Below are 18,203 nucleotides of genomic sequence, written 5' to 3'. Positions count from 1 at the left end.
TGAGATAGAAGGCTTATTATTATACTTAAATATGCATATGTACACTATAGGAAATATAATTATGTATCTAAAAAAATACAAGATAGATCTTGTAGCATGCGTTCCCACTATGTACGTGTCATAGCACGACAACGCAAAAGGTTGATTAATGTGATTGGAAAACTATGGATATAGAATTTTGGGCAATGAATTCACCTTCGATTACAATATATAAATTTTTTGTATAATATTTGGTATCGCCTTTGTTCTCTACACACTAGAAATACCCCACGTTTTAATCTACCAAAGTAGGATACAAAATCTTAGAAAAATGAAATATTGCAAATTGAGACAACATTCTAATACAAAAGGTTAGACAAAATGACATGTTTCCAATTTTTGGTGCAGAACACATTGGCTGACTAAGGACATATTGTAAGGTGTAGTCTACTAAGAGCAATAATAAGCCTAATACGAAGGTGTCATGCTGCCTCATAGGGCATTGCATTATAAATTTTTTCATGTAGTTTTGGACACAAAAAATATGTCTTTGATGTAGCATCTACCAAAGGTATGTCAAACTTGATTGCACAAACAAGGGTACAGTTTAGTAGCTCCCGTGTCGTTGAGAAGAGTGTAGTGATTTGGGTACCCCTCTTTCTGTTGATAATAACACCATGTGACAACATAAGTGTTTTTTACACATCTAATTTTTTATTCATCTCTTACAATGGATTCTATCATCCACTTTCTCTTTGTACATCTCAATAGAAAGAACTCTACACTCTCTTCATTGTCAGCTTCTGCATTCGCTGCAAAGTTATCACCTTCAGTGACATAGTCACTTAGCATATTGTGGGATCCCTCAAACATCACAAAATCATGTTTTGGTACCTTAATCTCTTCTAGTACCTCAGAGTGTGGTTTCAATGCCAAATGTGTCCACTTGTGTACATATGATTTGCTGCTCCAATGGCCCCTAATGAAAGCACCACAAAAACAAAAAAGAAGCTTAGACCTTACTTGAGTTGGATCCTGACAAGAAAATCCTGAAATATAGTGGAGTTCTTGATGTAAAGTGTGGATTTTGTCTTAGATTCTGAGTGAATGAGGGAAAAGGTGGAATAGTCCCACATGTAAAGGAGTCAAGCTATAGAGATACTTAAAGCTCACTTTCATGAATAAACAACAGAGTTCAAGTTTGCACTACATGCTTGTTTACGGTGACCCTGTGATAAGCTACGTCAATACTCAAGATTGTGTTTATGAGTCCAAGATAATTTATCTTGGAACATAATTCAGTTGAGTGGTAATCTTGCTTCCACACACTCACACACTTACATTATGTTTCTCTATCACCCACCTTAGCTAGCACGGTCCCATTCCCATCAAGTGGTGGTGTACTAGCTAGGGTTATTAATATGTTAGTGTGATTAGCATCTTCTATTTATCATTAGGATCCTTTGGTGTTTTCTCTTATTCTCTCCCTTGCATACCTTATGACTAATTAGCATCAATTCGATAGTGTGAGAATGTACTTGGATTTGATTCCCTTGGACCACTACTCTCCTAGCTAGTTACAAAGCTAATTAGCATTAAGCTTCACCATTAGATGTGTTCTACATTGATCTTATCATTTTTACATCATTTTTGTACATAGCATTACTCCCAAGTGCAGTACCATTTCAATCCATCACTTATGTGTGTGGGTAGCCCGTCTCAAGAGCTTCCCATCAAGACAATCCATGCTCAAATTGCTTTTCATTTGCATAGTTTAGAGCTCAATTAACTTGGCACACTCTCACTCTCTCTCTGGAATTTCTGCAAAATAGTGCCTCAGAAGCACTTTGTGTGTGTGTTGTTAAGTATGGAGCCTGATTTACCCTTGTAATTTTCTGTGGTAAAAGCGCACATTTGTAAGGCCCCCATTATGAGAAGAAGCCATCGTGCGTGAAGGAAAATCACTCACCGGAAACCAAAATTTTCACGGACAAGAATTAGGGGCAACTTTAAAGGCCTCGGGGGCGGAGGCCCCCGAGACTTTTTTTTCGCCGGAATATTATGGCCGGACGGCGGCCGGAAAGTGGTCGGAAAACAACCGGTCGGTTGGCCGGTGGCCGGTAGTCAATGGCCGATGGCCGGTGGTTGGAAGTCAATGGCCGGTGGCCGGTGGTCGGAAGTCAATGGCCGGTGGCCGGTGGCCAAATTCAATGGCCGGTGGCCGAATTCAAAAGCGGACTTGTCTTCTCAAGGGCGGCCACACATGGGCGGATTGGAGGGTCCGATTTGGACTTATTCGCACAAGGGCGGCTACACATGGCTGTCTCTCATAAGAGAGGGCAGCCCGTTTGGCCTATAAAAGGAGGCCATTTCTACACACATTTCATAGTGTGTGAAGTTGATGCAACAAGGTGAGTGTGAGGTGGTGAGAGTGAAGCAAGGCGGGAGCTCCATTAAGGGTATAATCCCTTTGTAAACTACTTCTTGTTTTGAAGTACTAAAGCCATTGAGTGGCTGCTTTCCCGTGGACATAGCCCACATTGGGTGAACCACGTATATCGTGTGTACTCTCTCTCTCTCTCTCTACTCTATAATCTCGTGTATGTAAATCTGTCTCTCTCCATTAAGTAATCTACTCAATTATCTATTTAGCTACGTCTTATTTCCTAACAACTGGTATTAGAGCAAGGTTTGCTCGTAGCTAAATTATCTCAAGGAAAAGATTTCCTTGAATTGAGTGGGAGTTATGGCGGAGGAAGGGAAGCTCAAGATTGAGAAGTTCAACGGCAAAAACTACCAACATTGGAAGATGCAAATTGAAGACTATCTCTACCAGAAGGACCTCTATTTGCCACTAGGCGGTCTTGCGAAGAAGCCCGCAACAATGGCAGATGAAGCATGGATTGTCCTTGATCGAAAGGCACTGGGAACAATCCGGTTAAGCTTGGCGTCAACGGTGGCCTTCAATGTTTCGGAGATGAAGACCACGGAGGACTTGATGAAGTCACTTGACGACTTCTACGAGAAACCATCGGCATCCAATAAGGTATTTCTTATGAAGCGCTTGTTCAATCTAAAGATGGCAGAGAATGGTTCAGTTGGAGAACACCTAAATGACTTTAACACAAACATAAGTCAACTTCGATCAGTGAAAATCAATTTCGATGACGAAGTGCGAGCTCTCCTTACACTATCATCTCTACCGGATGGCTGTAAGTAATTCTATCTCTGGCACAAATACTCTTAAGTTTGATGATGTTGTGGGTGTTCTCCTAAGCGAGGAAATGCGAAGGAGAAGCACAGGAGAATCATCAAGTGCTGCACTATCAGTGGAAACAAGAGGAAGGCTTAAGGAGAGGTTCAAAAACCAAAAGGGTCGTGATCGCTCAAGGCGGAGCAAGTCACGCACAAATTCAGTTCTTGAATGTTGGAACTGCGGCAAGAAGGGCCACGTCAAGAAGGATTGCTGGTCCAAAAAGAAGAAGGAGACAGAGTCTCAAGACAACAAGCCAACATCGGAGGCCAATGTGGCAGGTAAAGTAGAGCAAAATGCTCTAATTCTCTCATTAGACAATGTGTCTAATTCCTGGATAGTAGATTCCGGGGCTTCATTCCATGCGACACCACACAAGCAACATTTCCAAGACTACACCAAAGGTAATTTTGGGTATGTATACTTGGGAGATGATGAAGCTTGTGAGATTGTCGGCAAAGGTACAGTTTCTGTCAAAACTGCTAACGGAAATGAATGGAAGCTTAAAGATGTTAGGCATGTTCCTTCTCTTCGCAAAAATTTGATCTCTACAGGACAATTGGACGATGAAGGTCACAACATTGCATTCGAAAACAAACGGTGGAAGATCTCAAAGGGATCTTTGGTGGTTGCCAAGGGTGAAAAAATAGGTACACTTTACTTGTGTACTGTTAGCACGCAACCTTCAGCTTGTGCAGCAACTACAGAAGTTGACAGTGCGGTGTGGCACTACCGACTTGGGCATATGAGTGCCAAAGGAATGCAAATCCTTCAAACAAAAAAGCTTCTACCAGGTTTGAAAGAAGTGGACTTAGAGTTCTGTGAAGATTGTATTTATGGTAAACAAAAGAGGGTAAAATTTCAAAAATCAGGAAATGAAAGAAAAAATAAAAAACTTGAGTTGGTTCATTCTGATGTTTGGGGTCCTGCAAGTACACCATCACTTGGTGGCTCATTGTACTATGTAACATTCATAGACGATGCGACTAGAAAAACATGGGTTTATGTCATGAAGAATAAATCCAATGTATTTTCCATATTTCAAAGGTGGAAAGCCTTTGTGGAGAATGAAACAGGTACCAAGGTTAAATGCCTCAGATCCGACAATGGAGGCGAATATTGCAGCCAAGCTTTTGAAAGTTTTTGTGCTAGCAATGGCATTCGGAGGCAAAGAACAACCCCAAGGACACCTCAACAAAATGGGATTTCGGAAAGGATGAACAGGACAATCATGGAACGAGCACGAAGCATGCGGCTACATGCAGGCCTACCGCTTGAGCTTTGGGCGAAAGCTGTAAGTACGTCTGTGTACTTAATCAATCGGTCACCCTCAACGGCATTGGATGGGGGAGTTCCAGAAGAGGCATGGACAGGTAAACCGGTGAATTATGCATTTCTCAAAGTGTTTGGGTGTGAGGCTTTCATGCACATAGATAGAAGCCTAAGATCAAAGTTAGATGCAAAGTCCAAAAAGTGTTTCTTCATTGGCTATGGAGAAGGAGACTTTGGGTATCGCCTATGGAATCTTGAAGATGGTAAAATCTTAAGGAGTAGGGATGTAATTTTTAACGAACCAAATATGTACAAAGATTACTTGGAAAGTAAAAAAACAAAAGAAATAGGTGATGAGTACATGGAGCTTGAGGACGGTGAAGACTCAAGGACTGCAAACGGTGACAATGTGCAACAACGTCAACCAAATGAGGAGCCTCAACCTATTCCTCGAAGATCTACAAGAGCAAGTAGACCTCCAGAAAGGTTTGTTCCTTCCTTCAACCATCTCTTGATCTCAGATTCTGGAGAGCCCGAATCATATGAAGAAGCTATGCAACATGAATCCAAAGAAGAATGGACGAAGAGCATGCAAGTGGAGATGGACTCACTACATCGCAACCAAACATGGGAGTTGGTTGAGTTGCCTAAAGGTAAGCGGGCACTTCAAAACAAATGGGTGTACAAGCTAAAGGAAGAAGAAGGTGGGAAAAAAAGGTACAAGTCTAGGCTTGTGGTAAAAGGTTTTTCTCAAAAGAAAGGTATTGACTTCAATGAAATATTTTCTCATGTTGTAAAAATGAACTCAATTAGGCTTGTCTTAAGCCTTGTGGCTGCTCATGATCTAAATCTCGAGCAAATGGATGTAAATACGGCATTCCCTCACGGTGACTTAGAGGAGGAAATCTACATGCTTCAACCAAAGGGGTATGAAGTAAAAGGTAAGGAGAAAATGGTTTGCAGATTAAAGAAGAGCTTGTATGGTTTAAAGCAAGCATCAAGACAATGGTACTTGAAGTTTGATCGATGGATGTTGGATCATGGATTCACACGATGCAACTCAGATCACTGCGTCTACACGGAGAATTTGAAAGATGGGAAATTCATCATCCTAATGTTGTATGTTGATGACATGTTGATTGCAAGTGCTAACATGCAGGACATCAAAGACCTAAAAGAGGAGCTGTCCAAATCTTTTTCAATGAAAGATTTAGGTGCTGCAAAGAGGATACTTGGTATGAAAATATCAAGGGATAGGACGAAGAAGACAATAAAGCTATCTCAAGAAGATTACATCAAGAAGGTACTAGAAAGGTTTGCAATGCAAAATGCAAAACCAGTTTCTACACCTTTGGCTGGTCATTTTAAACTAACGAAGGATATGTGTCCAAAGACACAAGATGAGATAGCCTATATGTCTAAAGTTCCATATGCTGCAGCGGTAGGTTCTCTAATGTATGCTATGGTCTGGACAAGGCCAGACATTGCACATGCAGTGGGAGTTGTGAGTAGATTCATGGACAACCCAGGTAAAGAGCATTGGCAAGCTATGAAGTGGATACTTAGGTATCTAAAAGGGACAACAACAAATGCTTTGTATTTTGGAGGAACTGATATTTTTCTAGAAGGGTATGCTGATGCAGATATGGCAGGTGACAAAGATACTCGAAGGAGCACTACTGGCTATGTGTTCATGGTTGGAGGCACAGCAGTAAGCTGGGCTTCAAAGCTGCAGAAAGTGGTTTCACTTTCTACCACGGAAGCAGAGTATGTAGCAATGACGGAGGCAAGCAAAGAAATTCTGTGGCTTCACAGATTCTTAGAAGAGCTTGGATTCAAACAAGACAATTGTGTCTTGTACAGTGATAGCCAAAGCGCTATCCATCTTGCGAAGAACTCAGCTTTTCATTCAAGGACAAAGCACATTGAGGTGAGATATCACTTCATACGCACTCTTTTGGAAGAGGGACAACTAAAGCTAGGAAAGGTGCATACAAGTGAAAATCCTGCAGACATGTTTACAAAGGTGGTCAACAAGGAGAAGTTGAGCTTTTGCTCATCTTCAATCGGCATTCAAGGATAAGAAGCCAGAATGAAAAGCAGTCACAGGTTTGGTTTGGAGATCAGTCTCCAAGTGGGAGATTGGTAAGTATGGAGCCTCATTTACCCTTGTAATTTTCTGTGGTAAAAGCCCACATTTGTAAGGCCCCCATTATGAGGAGAAGCCATCGTGCGTGAAGGAAAATCACTCACCGGAAACCAAAATTTTCACGGACAAGAATCAGGGGCAACTTTAAAGGCCTCGGGGGCGGAGGCCCCCGAGACTTTTTTTTCGCCGGAATATTATGGCCGGACGGCGGCCGGAAAGTGGTCGAAAAACAACCGGTCGGTTGGCCGGTGGCCGGTAGTCAATGGCCGATGGCCAGTGGTTGGAAGTCAATGGCCGGTGGCAGGTGGTCGGAAGTCAATGGCCGGTGGCCGGTGGCCAAATTCAAAAGCAGACTTGTCTTCTCAAGGGCGGCCACACATGGGCGGATTGGAGGGTCCGATTTGGACTTATTCGCACAAGGGAGGCCATTTCTACACACATTTCATAGCGTGTGAAGTTGATGCAACAAGGTGAGTGTGAGGTGGTGAGAGTGAAGCAAGGCGGGAGCTTCATTAAGGGTATAATCCCTTTGTAAACTACTTCTTGTTTTGAAGTACTAAAGCCATTGAGTGGCTGCTTTCCCGTGGACGTAGCCCACATTGGGTGAACCACGTATATCGTGTGTACTCTCTCTCTCTCTCTCTCTACTCTATAATCTCGTGTATGTAAATCTGTCTCTCTCCATCAAGTAATCTACTCAATTATCTATTTACCTACGTCTTATTTCCTAACATGTGTGTGTGTGTGTGTGTGTGTTGGGGGGTTGGGGAGCATTTAATAAAAATAGCCTTTTTTGGCTGGCAAAACCCTTTTTTTTCAAGGATTTCAAGGTGTGGGATGGTGGGAGCATTGCCTAAATAAAGCAATTATTGACTTTTGTCCACAAGGGAGGACTCACACATTATGGGTGGTGGCTGTCCAGACTTCAAAGAGGTGCACAAGCACTTTTAAACCATTTCCTCATGTCCATGAATGGACCCCAGCCACCGAATCGGCCACCTGCACAATGAATTGTTGTCCAACAAACCCACATTTCCACCTTGTCCAGTGACCTTCTTCGAACCAGCCGCAGCTTACTCGCTATTCGAATACCTATCCCCACCTGCCCGCTCTGCCTGGCCCCCCTTCCCGCGGCTAGTGGCCCTGCCCTTGATCTTCAAAGGCTTCCAAAGCATTCAAAAGGGGCCTCAAACATCAAAGAACCACTCTAGAAGCTTTGAAGAGGGATTCTAGAGTTCAAAACTTCAAATATCATGAACTTCAAAGCAATTCCGCAAGTGAAGAGGGGCTTCACTCCTGTAAAGAGGTGCTTCACTTACACAAGGAATATACTTATATATATATAAAATCCATCCAAGCACAATAACTTCAAATAAACTTCAATTTCTTGACGGATACTTATGCTTGTGTAAAGAGGTAGAGACTGTCTAGAAGAGTCTCCTAAGCTAAGACCCCTCTATTAGCACAATTGAAGAGAAGGGAATAAAAAAGTACGACGGTGTGAGAGAGCGCGGTTCTCCAGGGTTGACCGGGAAAGCGTCAGGCTTCTAGCCGTGAGAGAGTAGCGAGAGAAAGAGGCAACAAGCTTGAAAGAACCAAAAAATTTACAACACAAATGCGACCCCAACTCTGCTTTTGCTCAACTTCCCAATTCATGTACAAAGTATGGTCGAAATCGACACTCAATATTCATCAAACTCTAATAGAAAACCTTGGGTACTAATAGAATCTTTAGTAATGGCACCCATACATGTCGAATTCCTGTTGCCTGACTCTCCAGCCGATCATAAGGTTGGTCTTTGCCCGTTGCATGCTCAAGCCGTCATTGGCGGCATACACCTCAGCCCGCAATGATCACAGGCTGGCCCAATACCAAGCTTTATAATCCATCCTGCTTGCATCAATTCTTGCCCATAACCTTACTCTGTTCATTGAGTTAACATCATATGAAAGATTTCCCTTCTTCTTATGTCCTTCGAAGAAAGTTTTTGATGCCAATCATGAGAGAACCATGTCAATATTTTTTATGTGCTCCACCTTCCCGAGCAGTAGGAGCAAGAGAGCAAGCTTAGGTTATAACAGCTTCCGATTTGGACGCTCAACTTAAGAGAGAGCTCTGCGAACTTTGTGATCTGGCTCCCCTTTAATAAACTACCAAGAGCTGTGTACCTCCAACGAGTATGAGCCGCGAGAACTATGGATGGATTGTCATGAGGGCAAGCTTTGAGCTTGGGCACAAGGAGCCAAGAGCCAAGAGCCCCGAGCACACTAGATATGGCCAACCCCTTCACCTGAGTTCCTCTCACCTGTCCTCCACAAAGTCACCCCTCTGACGGCTCTCAACCCATGAGGGAGCCGTGCCCTGCAACTGGCGGCCTCCTTCCCCCTCTTGACAGCAACCAAAGGCCCCTCTCCACCCTGCTTAGCGCTCCAAATGGCGCCTCCCCCTCCTACGACACTGCCCCAATCTGATATGGCCACCCTTCTTCTACCAAGGGTATGAACTTAAGAGCTGGGAGGAAGGCTGTGAGCTTGGCTTTGTTCAGAGCAGTGAGAGGAGGACTTTGGGTGTACGCAGAGCCTGCAACACCCTCCTTTCTCTACTCTCGACCCTCAGGCCTCTTTGATAGTGCAGCCTGTCAACTCCTCATATGGGCCTCCTTCCCATGCACCCCTCTCTTCTATACTCGGACAGCCCCTTGGCCCTCCTCCTCACGCCATGGCGACCAACCCTCTCAGCTGCAGCCGACCACCCTTCCTTCATGCACATAGAGCCCCCTTCAACTCCTTTCTATCCAGGTTCTCAGCACACCTTTCCCCATCTGCATGCCGCCTCTTATGGCGACCCCCTTGATCCCCTCCACTTGGCCGCCCCTGGCACCCCGTTCTCCCTCTCCCACTACCCGTTCCTATCACCTTTCCCCATGCACACACACATACGTGTTCTGGCCACCTGCATGCCACCTCTTCTCCAGTGACCAACCAGTAGCGATGTCGGCGATGTCGCTACTGGCTCCCCCCTTTAAAATATATATATATCCATGCAAAAGTAGTAGTCAATTAACTTGGCCTCCGTTCCCACACCGCCACTCGCTCCCAAAGTGCAACTACAGTTGAATGCATTTCAGGAGATCTTCCCTTTAGACTCGGCAAAGCACGACAATCCATGAAGCTGCAAGAGGCCACAATTCGGACAAGCTCCTCAAGCATATAATATTCGCCAAAGGTGTAGCACATATACTTCCTAACGCAAGCATTGTTAAGAAATTGATTCCGTAGCAACGCCACATTTGGCATACATAGAAACTAATGTTATGCCAAGAATAACAACTCCGATGCTTTCAAAGTGCACCACTTTTGACATACATGTTGGTCAAAGCATTGCGGAATGCAACAATTTGCATACATCCCAGTCAACTTCATAAGCCATATCTCCGCACTCCGGATCCCGATTGACAGGCTGCCAACTCTTGTTGACTCCATTCTTCACACACTTCTCATAAGAACATGAGACCTTAAAAACCACCATCTCGCTCGTAAAATTAGCGCTTTGGACACTGCTAGACATCACCTTGTTTAGGCCCTCCTTGAGCCTTTCTGGCCTTTGAAAACCACAGTTAGCATACATGTCAAGCATTTGATGACATAATTGTTGGAGCTATATATGGCTCACTCTACTCAACTTGGTCTCACCTATATATTTGTATCTTGTCCTCAATATGAATCAGTCTTTGGGAGCGTATATGGTGTGTCTCTTGTTTCGTCTCTCTCTCTTTCTCTCTACATCTCAACATGGTATCAGAGCAGTAACGTTCATGAGCCGATTCAATTCATAGTGACAAAACAGTATGTGTATGCGATTTGCATGTAAGATTCAAAAATTGCTACAAATTTTATTTTTGAGCATTGATTCTTGTTAATTGTGGTTCTTTTGTGTTAAAAAGAATATGATTAGTGTTTTGTGTGACGTTTATTGCTAATCAATCTAATCGTTGATTACGTTTTCTTATTGATGACACCCTGAACTTCATCTCAATTTTTCTTGCTGTTCTGCTCAAAATTTGGAGAAACGGGAAAAGCGCAATGGAGCGTAGCGCAATGTCACTTTTCATCCAAAACTTGTTCGTCTCCTCGAGCTCTTCGATTTGAGTTCTAGGTTTGCGTCAATCGGAGTTCGCAACAGAAAGTTATGCTGTTTTTACTGCAATTGAGATTGACGCAGCTTTCTTGGTCCTACTTCTTCGTGAAGCGTCCGCGATCGTTTTTCTTATTTTGGCGTTAAATTTTTCGAGAAGATTTAACTTTTTGCTATTCATATTGTGGCCGTCAATCTTGCGTCTCACGCCACTCTATTTTGAGGACTCTTTTATTATTAACGTCTCCTTTACCCTGCCGTTTTTGGGTGACATCTCTCACATCTTTGGAAGTTCCTTGAGCATCCTTCTTACGTTTATCGTTGACAGAACACAGTCCTCATATCTCTCTCATTCTCAATTGAGGCCTTCACCATATATGGTGTGCAAATTCTGCGATCTTATCTTATACGTCTTCTCGCAACAAGATATGGCTATAAATATTCTCGTCAACGGCTTTCCTTCTGGCCAGCGTTCTGTTCCTCCTTTCCAAGGTCAAGGTTTTCCAGGCTGGAAAGCAAAGATGTTGTTAATTCTTGAAGGCGATGAACTCTCCGATGTTGTTCTTGGAAATCGTCACTACAAGAGGTTGTGTGCTCTTGTGACGCTGTTAGCGACGGAAATACACTGGGTTTTTATAACTCCCGACGTCGCTAAAACCGTCGCTAAGAGCGTCGCTACGAGAGCGTCGCTATAAGCGTCGCTATATAGCGTCGCTATATGCGTCGCTATATAGCGACGCATATAGCGACGTTTACACAGAAGACTATAGCGACGCTCATAGCGACGCTGCAGAGCCATAAATAGCGACGCTTATAGCGACGCCCGAGAGATTTTTTTTTTTGGTGGCAGGACATTGAATGCCCTGCCACCCATCAACCATATTGTACTTGATTCACTTTTTAAAAAAAGTGCAAAGATAGATAATAGACCCAAAATAGTCACCCACAAGACGCATTGTTTGCAAAATTAACAATTGTACACATCATAAGCAAAATGAATTGATTGGCAAATGTAATAATGACAATTGTACAACATCATAGGCATAAAGAATTGATTGGCAAAAGGAACTGCGGTGACAAATGTAATAATATACATGGTTGAAAGAGACGTATAAAATCCGTCTCATGATACATAAGCTATGAGAAACCCTAAACTAATGCTATCTAGCTACGGCTAAACTGACGTCGTTTAGTCAGACGTCTCATCGCGTCCAAGCGGCGTATCTGTCGGATTCTGCAAAAAAAGACAATAAGACAGCTTTCAGTAAGTATAAACATATAACGACATTTATAAAACAATACAAAAAATAAAAAAAAGTAAAACCTAATACTAACCATGCCGCCGCGAGAACTGAGAATGTCCATCAGGGCGTTTAAGCCCTTCCTGCCTGCGTACTCGCGCTCGTACGGTGTGGGATCACGTCCTGTCATCGACCACTGTCAAAACATACAAAGATTTCATTATGTTAGAACTAAAAAACTCATAAACCCTAAACTATCGAACATGCATAAAGAGCAATGTGAAAACACTTACAAAATCGGCCTCAAATGATGCCCATCCACCGCTCCCCAAGTGGTGCGAGCTCCCTGCCTCTACTCGCGCTATGGCTGCATCCTTTTGTTGCTTCCACTTGTCGGGATTCTCGCGCGCTGCTTTCTTCGCATTCTTCCAATCTTCTTTGGCCAGCCAATCTGGCCTGTTCCACCCATTCTTGATTGCTTTTTGCACTTCGGAACGCTTGTGTTTGCAGTATTCGCGCATTCGAATCTTCATCAGGTCTTCATTGAAGCGCTGATCCCGTGTTGGAACGGGAAACTCATCATGAAGTATGCTGATGACTCTGTTTTTTAAATCACTTGGTACTTCACTCCATTTGTTTAGTATGTAGTGTCTAAACAGCTAAGAGCAAAGACCACGCATGCGCGAGATCACCTTCTTGCCGTCATCATCCATGATGATGCCGCCGCTGATGTCGACGGAGTAAGGCAAGCCCTCTGGCCGCTGACGCGTGAACCTGGGTGTCCCGGCAGGGGTCTCTAGCGGCGTGTCGATGGGGGTACGGACGTCAGGTGTCTCCAGCGGCGTCTGGGCCCCGAAGCGAGGAGTGTCGAGTGGGGTGGCTCATGGCGGAGTAGGTAGAGGTGTGTAGCTTCTAGGAACAGTCATCCGTGCAAAACCTGGCGTAGATGGCGATGCTGTGGCTGGTGTGGGGGCGGGCAAAGAAGGGGAGGGTAAAGAGCCTCGTCGAACACGAGGCGGTGTGGAGGCATCGGTGGCGGAATCCCCACAACAACCGCCACCGCCACCACTAGAGCGCCGGTGTCTAGACGAGTGTGAAGCTCGTCTCGTCGACGCCGAAGCTTCGAAGCGCGCCGAATGCTCCGAAAGAGAGGGAGATGCGGATGGAGTAGGAACGCGCGATGATGCGCCAGAGCGATGACGCTCCACGTACCACTGTCTCTGCTACAGTGACAAAGAAGAAAGAAACTCCTCATCATCCATACCTGCATTAAACACACGAATATTTAAACTTAATATTGAATGAATAGAGTAGACAATGATGCAAAGACCATTAAATACAATGACGTAATGACGCATATAAATACAATGCAATGAATCGAGTGATAGAAGAGGCAAGTCGAAAACTCAGAATTTTCAATCAAAAGATGTGAGCGCGAGTAGAAAAGAGCGTTATACACCATGGAAGGTACTTAGAGAGCCAGAGCTTTTACAACACGGAGCAAAATTGTTCAAATACAATATTTGTGGCTTTAAGAGATCTCTCTCTCATCCTCGCATAACTCAGCATAGCTTCCTATATCTATATAGAGCTCTCCGTTTAAACACATATCCTCTGTTTCATTTTGTAGCTCCTCTGCATGCACCCCATATAGAGTAGTAGCATCTTGATGCTCGTCTGGCACCACCGCAGCGGCTTCTGATTGAGCATCTTCTCTGATCTCCTCCATTGATGTCGTTGTGATTGGCACATGGTAGCCTTCATACGTCCTTGCACTACGAGGGGCTACCTCTATGACGTACCACCAGTTTGATGTAGAATTTGTAGGATGAAATATTACCTGCCAGAGCCACATAACTTACATGAAGCACATAACTTGTAAAAGGGGGATGTTAACTATTTACATACTTACTTGTTCACAATGCTCGGGTAGTACGAAAGTGTCTCTTAGGTCAGTCCATTTCTTAGTAGAATCCACCTCAAGAAAACCAGACTCTCCTCTACGCACAGTAGCGTTGCGACCCTCCATGATTATCTTGAACCATTGCACGTCGAACAAGTCGACAAAAAATCTTCTGTAATCGATCCTCAAAATCTCTTGCAGCGTGCCGAAGTAAGTGAGTTCCGCCACCACAGGATCTGCATCAGAGGAACGTCGTCGACTAAACTGTTCAAATTTTGCCATGATTCCACAATCTTGAGTAAAATGCTTTTTGTCGATTCGTTCCACCCTAAAATGTCGACCTTTACACCATGCTGCTGTGTATGACTTATACTACAACGAACAAAGATTATGAGTGGCTGTTCAAACGTTTATAAATAAAGTCACTTGCTAGTCGTACATTGCAAACTTACCTTGGTCGCGCAACCCCGACAGTACTCCCACTCTTCTTCAGTCACTTTGTCACCGCATTGTTGTGCGCTTTTCAATTGGTTGTGCAACCATCTTAAGCTCATGAAGGTTGGTAGGCTCTCCAGAACCGCTGGATAGTGCATCGGTGGTCGTCTTCCCCGTCTCCACTCGATTCGTGCCCTTTGTCGCTCTTGCTTTGCATCCTCATATTGTGAAATCCACTTTTGCATCACTGGATTGTGAAGCATGCAAAATCGGTTGATTTTAGCCTCTAGATCTTCCGTCATCTTCTTCTCAACACCGAGATTGGACATGACAATCCCAGATATGCGCTCATCATCTATGGTTCGCCATAGCGTGTCCCGGGATTTATCAAATCCGTCTAGCCACTCTCCAATGTACACTAGGGACTCTGATACCAACCAACCTTCTGCCATGCTACCCTCCGGACGTGCCTTTTGACGCACATATCCCTTAAGCGTTTTCATGAAACGCTCTAAGAAGATTATCCATCTGGAATGAACTGTGCCAGCTATTTCCACCTCATCAACTATGTGAACAAGAAGATGCACCTGAATGGTTAGCATTGTAGTAGGAAAATGTTTCTCAAACATGCACACAAGCTCCGCAGCATTTAGTTTGGCGAATGGTATGGAGTCTACGTTGATCTCCTTTTGTGAGATCCATTGCACCAGCTTTGCAAGTTTGTAGATTGTGTTACGGATGTCGAGAGACAAACATCCCTCAATGGCAACCGGTAAAATAAACTGTAAAGTATGTGCAGCAATGATATTAAAGTCCACATTTTATGCAATGATATTAAAGTCCACTATGAACGTACCTGACACATTTTATGCCAATCGTGTGACTTCAAACCGGTAAGCTTTCCTTCTTTAGTAAAACACGTTCGGAGCGAGTGCATTATGCCAGTGGGGGTCCGCAAAGATCGAATGGTCTCTTTTACTTTGCGTTCTTGGGCTCCTGTGAAAATCCATGGTGCTTTAGGGAGTTTTATCGATCCATCAGACGCTGTGTACGGCCAATATTGCTCCATACGATCCACATTTCTAAGGTCAACTCTGGCTCCCAAAGTATCTTTCTTGCCGGTCAAATGGTCCCATAGTAGATTACCCACATTCTTGAATATGTGCATTGGATCGAGCAAGTGATTGATCATGAGTTGGGGCCAGTATGGTAACTCGTACCATAGAGATAGTCTCTTCATCCCAGGAGGCAATCCGTCATCGCACATCTCCTTCTGCTCTAACCATGCTTGTGCAGACATCCTTGGTGGCTCTCTTCCCAAAAAGCCGTCGCGTAACACATGATTCTCTGGAAGATACGCTTGATGACCTTCGTAGATTTGCTTCTTCAGTGAGGGTGCCCTACGTGCATTCAGTCTAGGTCCACATGTGACACATGCTCTGTATCCGCTTGTTTGAAGCCCTGCATGTATACACATGATAATAGATCAACTATGGGAAAAAACAAGATTTACAGTGTCTGAGTGAGGAGTGTCAATAGATCACCTGAGCATTCTGTTAGCCCGGGATAGTCATGCATGGTCCACATTAGAATGCCTCTGATCAAAGCATTCCGTCGTCCTGTGTGTCGGCTCATATCCACCACCTCTATGCCAATCCACAATTGTTGTAGCTCTTCCAATAGTGGACAAAGATACACATCCATATTCCCCACTTTATATCGCCCTGGCACAATCAAGCTTAGCCATAGGTGCCCCTTCTTCGTAGTCAACCATGGGGGAATGTTGTAGTTGACGATGACAACGAGCCATACACTGTAAGATGTTGATCTTTGACCAAATGGATTTACGCCATCCATAGCCAGGACTAAGCGCAAATTTTGAGCTTCCCTGGCAAAATCCGACCATGTTCCATCTATATGTTTCCACGCTACGCAATCTGCAGGAATTCGTAGCACACCATCCGAAGATTTACTCTCCTCATGCCATGATGCTAGGGCGGCCATGGACTTACATTCGAAGAAATGCTTGATGCGAGGAAGCAGAGGGAAATGTCGCAAAACCTTTTGTGGAATTTTTGTCCCGTGGAGATCTACTCGATATCTTTCGGAATCACATTTCGGACACTTCTCCATGTCTATGTATTCCCCTCTGAAAAGAATGCAGTCATTAGGACAAGCGTGGATAGAATTTTAATCCATCCCCAAGTTTCGCAAAATCTTTCTTGCTTCATCTCAGGAATCTGGCATCACATTGTCAGCTGGTAGTATGTGCTCTTTCAGCAATCTCACAACATAAAAATATGATACAGTCATGTAAAAATCTATCAGATCATTATACATTTAGAGTTCTATTAAAGTAAACTAATTGTAATAGATCACCTGAAAAGCGTTGTGACGCTAGTGTCACTCCATCCAAACTTTTCCTGCATGTTGAGAAGAACCAGGAGTGCTTTCAATCTAGACATACGTGCTCCATTATACAATGGCGTATCGGCTTCACTTTTCATATCATCATAGATAAGCCTTTCTGAATCCATGATCGTCTCGATCATTTCATCAATCTCGAGCTCAAACATTGCCTCGTTGGGAATGTGCTCTGCATGATCATCCCCCGAGCTGTCAGAGGCTACATCTTGTGGCCTCACATATGCTGCTTGACCAAAGCGCCTGCGAACACGTCTATTGGGTTGCAAGATTGCTGCTTGTTGGCCAGCGTCAGAGTCCGACGAGTTATAATTGGCAACAACTCGATCTATAATAGATGGATCGAACTCGCCAAATTCGCGAACGTACTGCAAAGAAACACGTCTTGTCCGTCGCACAGCATGCTTGCATTGATTACAAGGACATAAGACCCTCGTTGAGAGATAGGTGTTTCGGTTGGACGGTTCCACATCCTCGTCGCTACTCATAATGAGGATAAAAAACTTATAACCTGGACAACAAATTTAATATTCTATTGGCATTCTTCGTCTTATCTCTCTCTCTCTCTCTCTCTCTCTCTCTCTCTCTCTCTCTCTCTACCTCACATTCTCTAGTCATGTCCAATCCCCGCACACCTCGGTCTAGAGGTGCACGGAGATCAGAACCACCGGGTTATAATCTCATCTTTATTGGTCAATACCTATATTTGTGGGTACAAGAAATCTACACACCCACGTCTACATGATACTGCATGTAGTGGACAAAACCCCTTTGCCTCTTCTCTAGCTGTAGCACTTCACTTCATCTTAACATCTTTTCACAGTAGATCTTTTCACTGTTCGTCTAACTCTAAACCCTAAACCGTAAGTAATTCTTGCGTGGACTCGATCTAACATAAATAAGCGTAAATCTAAATAAACGTAAATCTAACTAAAAATAAAGCTAAATCTAATTTAACGTAAGTCTAATGACTAGAGGTTGTCTAGATGGTCATTGTGTCGGGGATGTATTGACTCTTGCCGCCCTGAAGATCCACCTTCTTCCCTATCTTCTGAAGACATTTCACCAGTACTTTTGGATCGACGGAGCCCACCATGAGTGAAGGCAGCAATACCCTATATTCCATTGAGGGCTTTCTTCACCCGCTTCATGCAGGCATCGTAGTCTTTGGAGACCTAAATCTAATCTAATATAACGTAAATCTAAATCTAGCTTAAATAAACGTAAATCTAGTTAAAAATAAACCTAAATCTAATTTAATGTAAGTCTACATATAACCTAATCTTTAACGTCTTTTAAGATAGTTTCCTACGACGTTATAACTCTTTTCTTCTTGTGTGTGTGCGCGTGTGTGGATGTGTGTGCCAATAAAAAGAGATAAATGGTATAATCTTTCTATCACCCATGCCAAG

This window comes from Adiantum capillus-veneris, chromosome 25, assembly GCF_014529385.1.
Source record: "Adiantum capillus-veneris isolate H3 chromosome 25, ASM1452938v2, whole genome shotgun sequence".
Taxonomy (NCBI): Eukaryota; Viridiplantae; Streptophyta; class Polypodiopsida; order Polypodiales; family Pteridaceae; genus Adiantum; species Adiantum capillus-veneris.
This window is presented reverse-complemented; position numbering follows the sequence as displayed.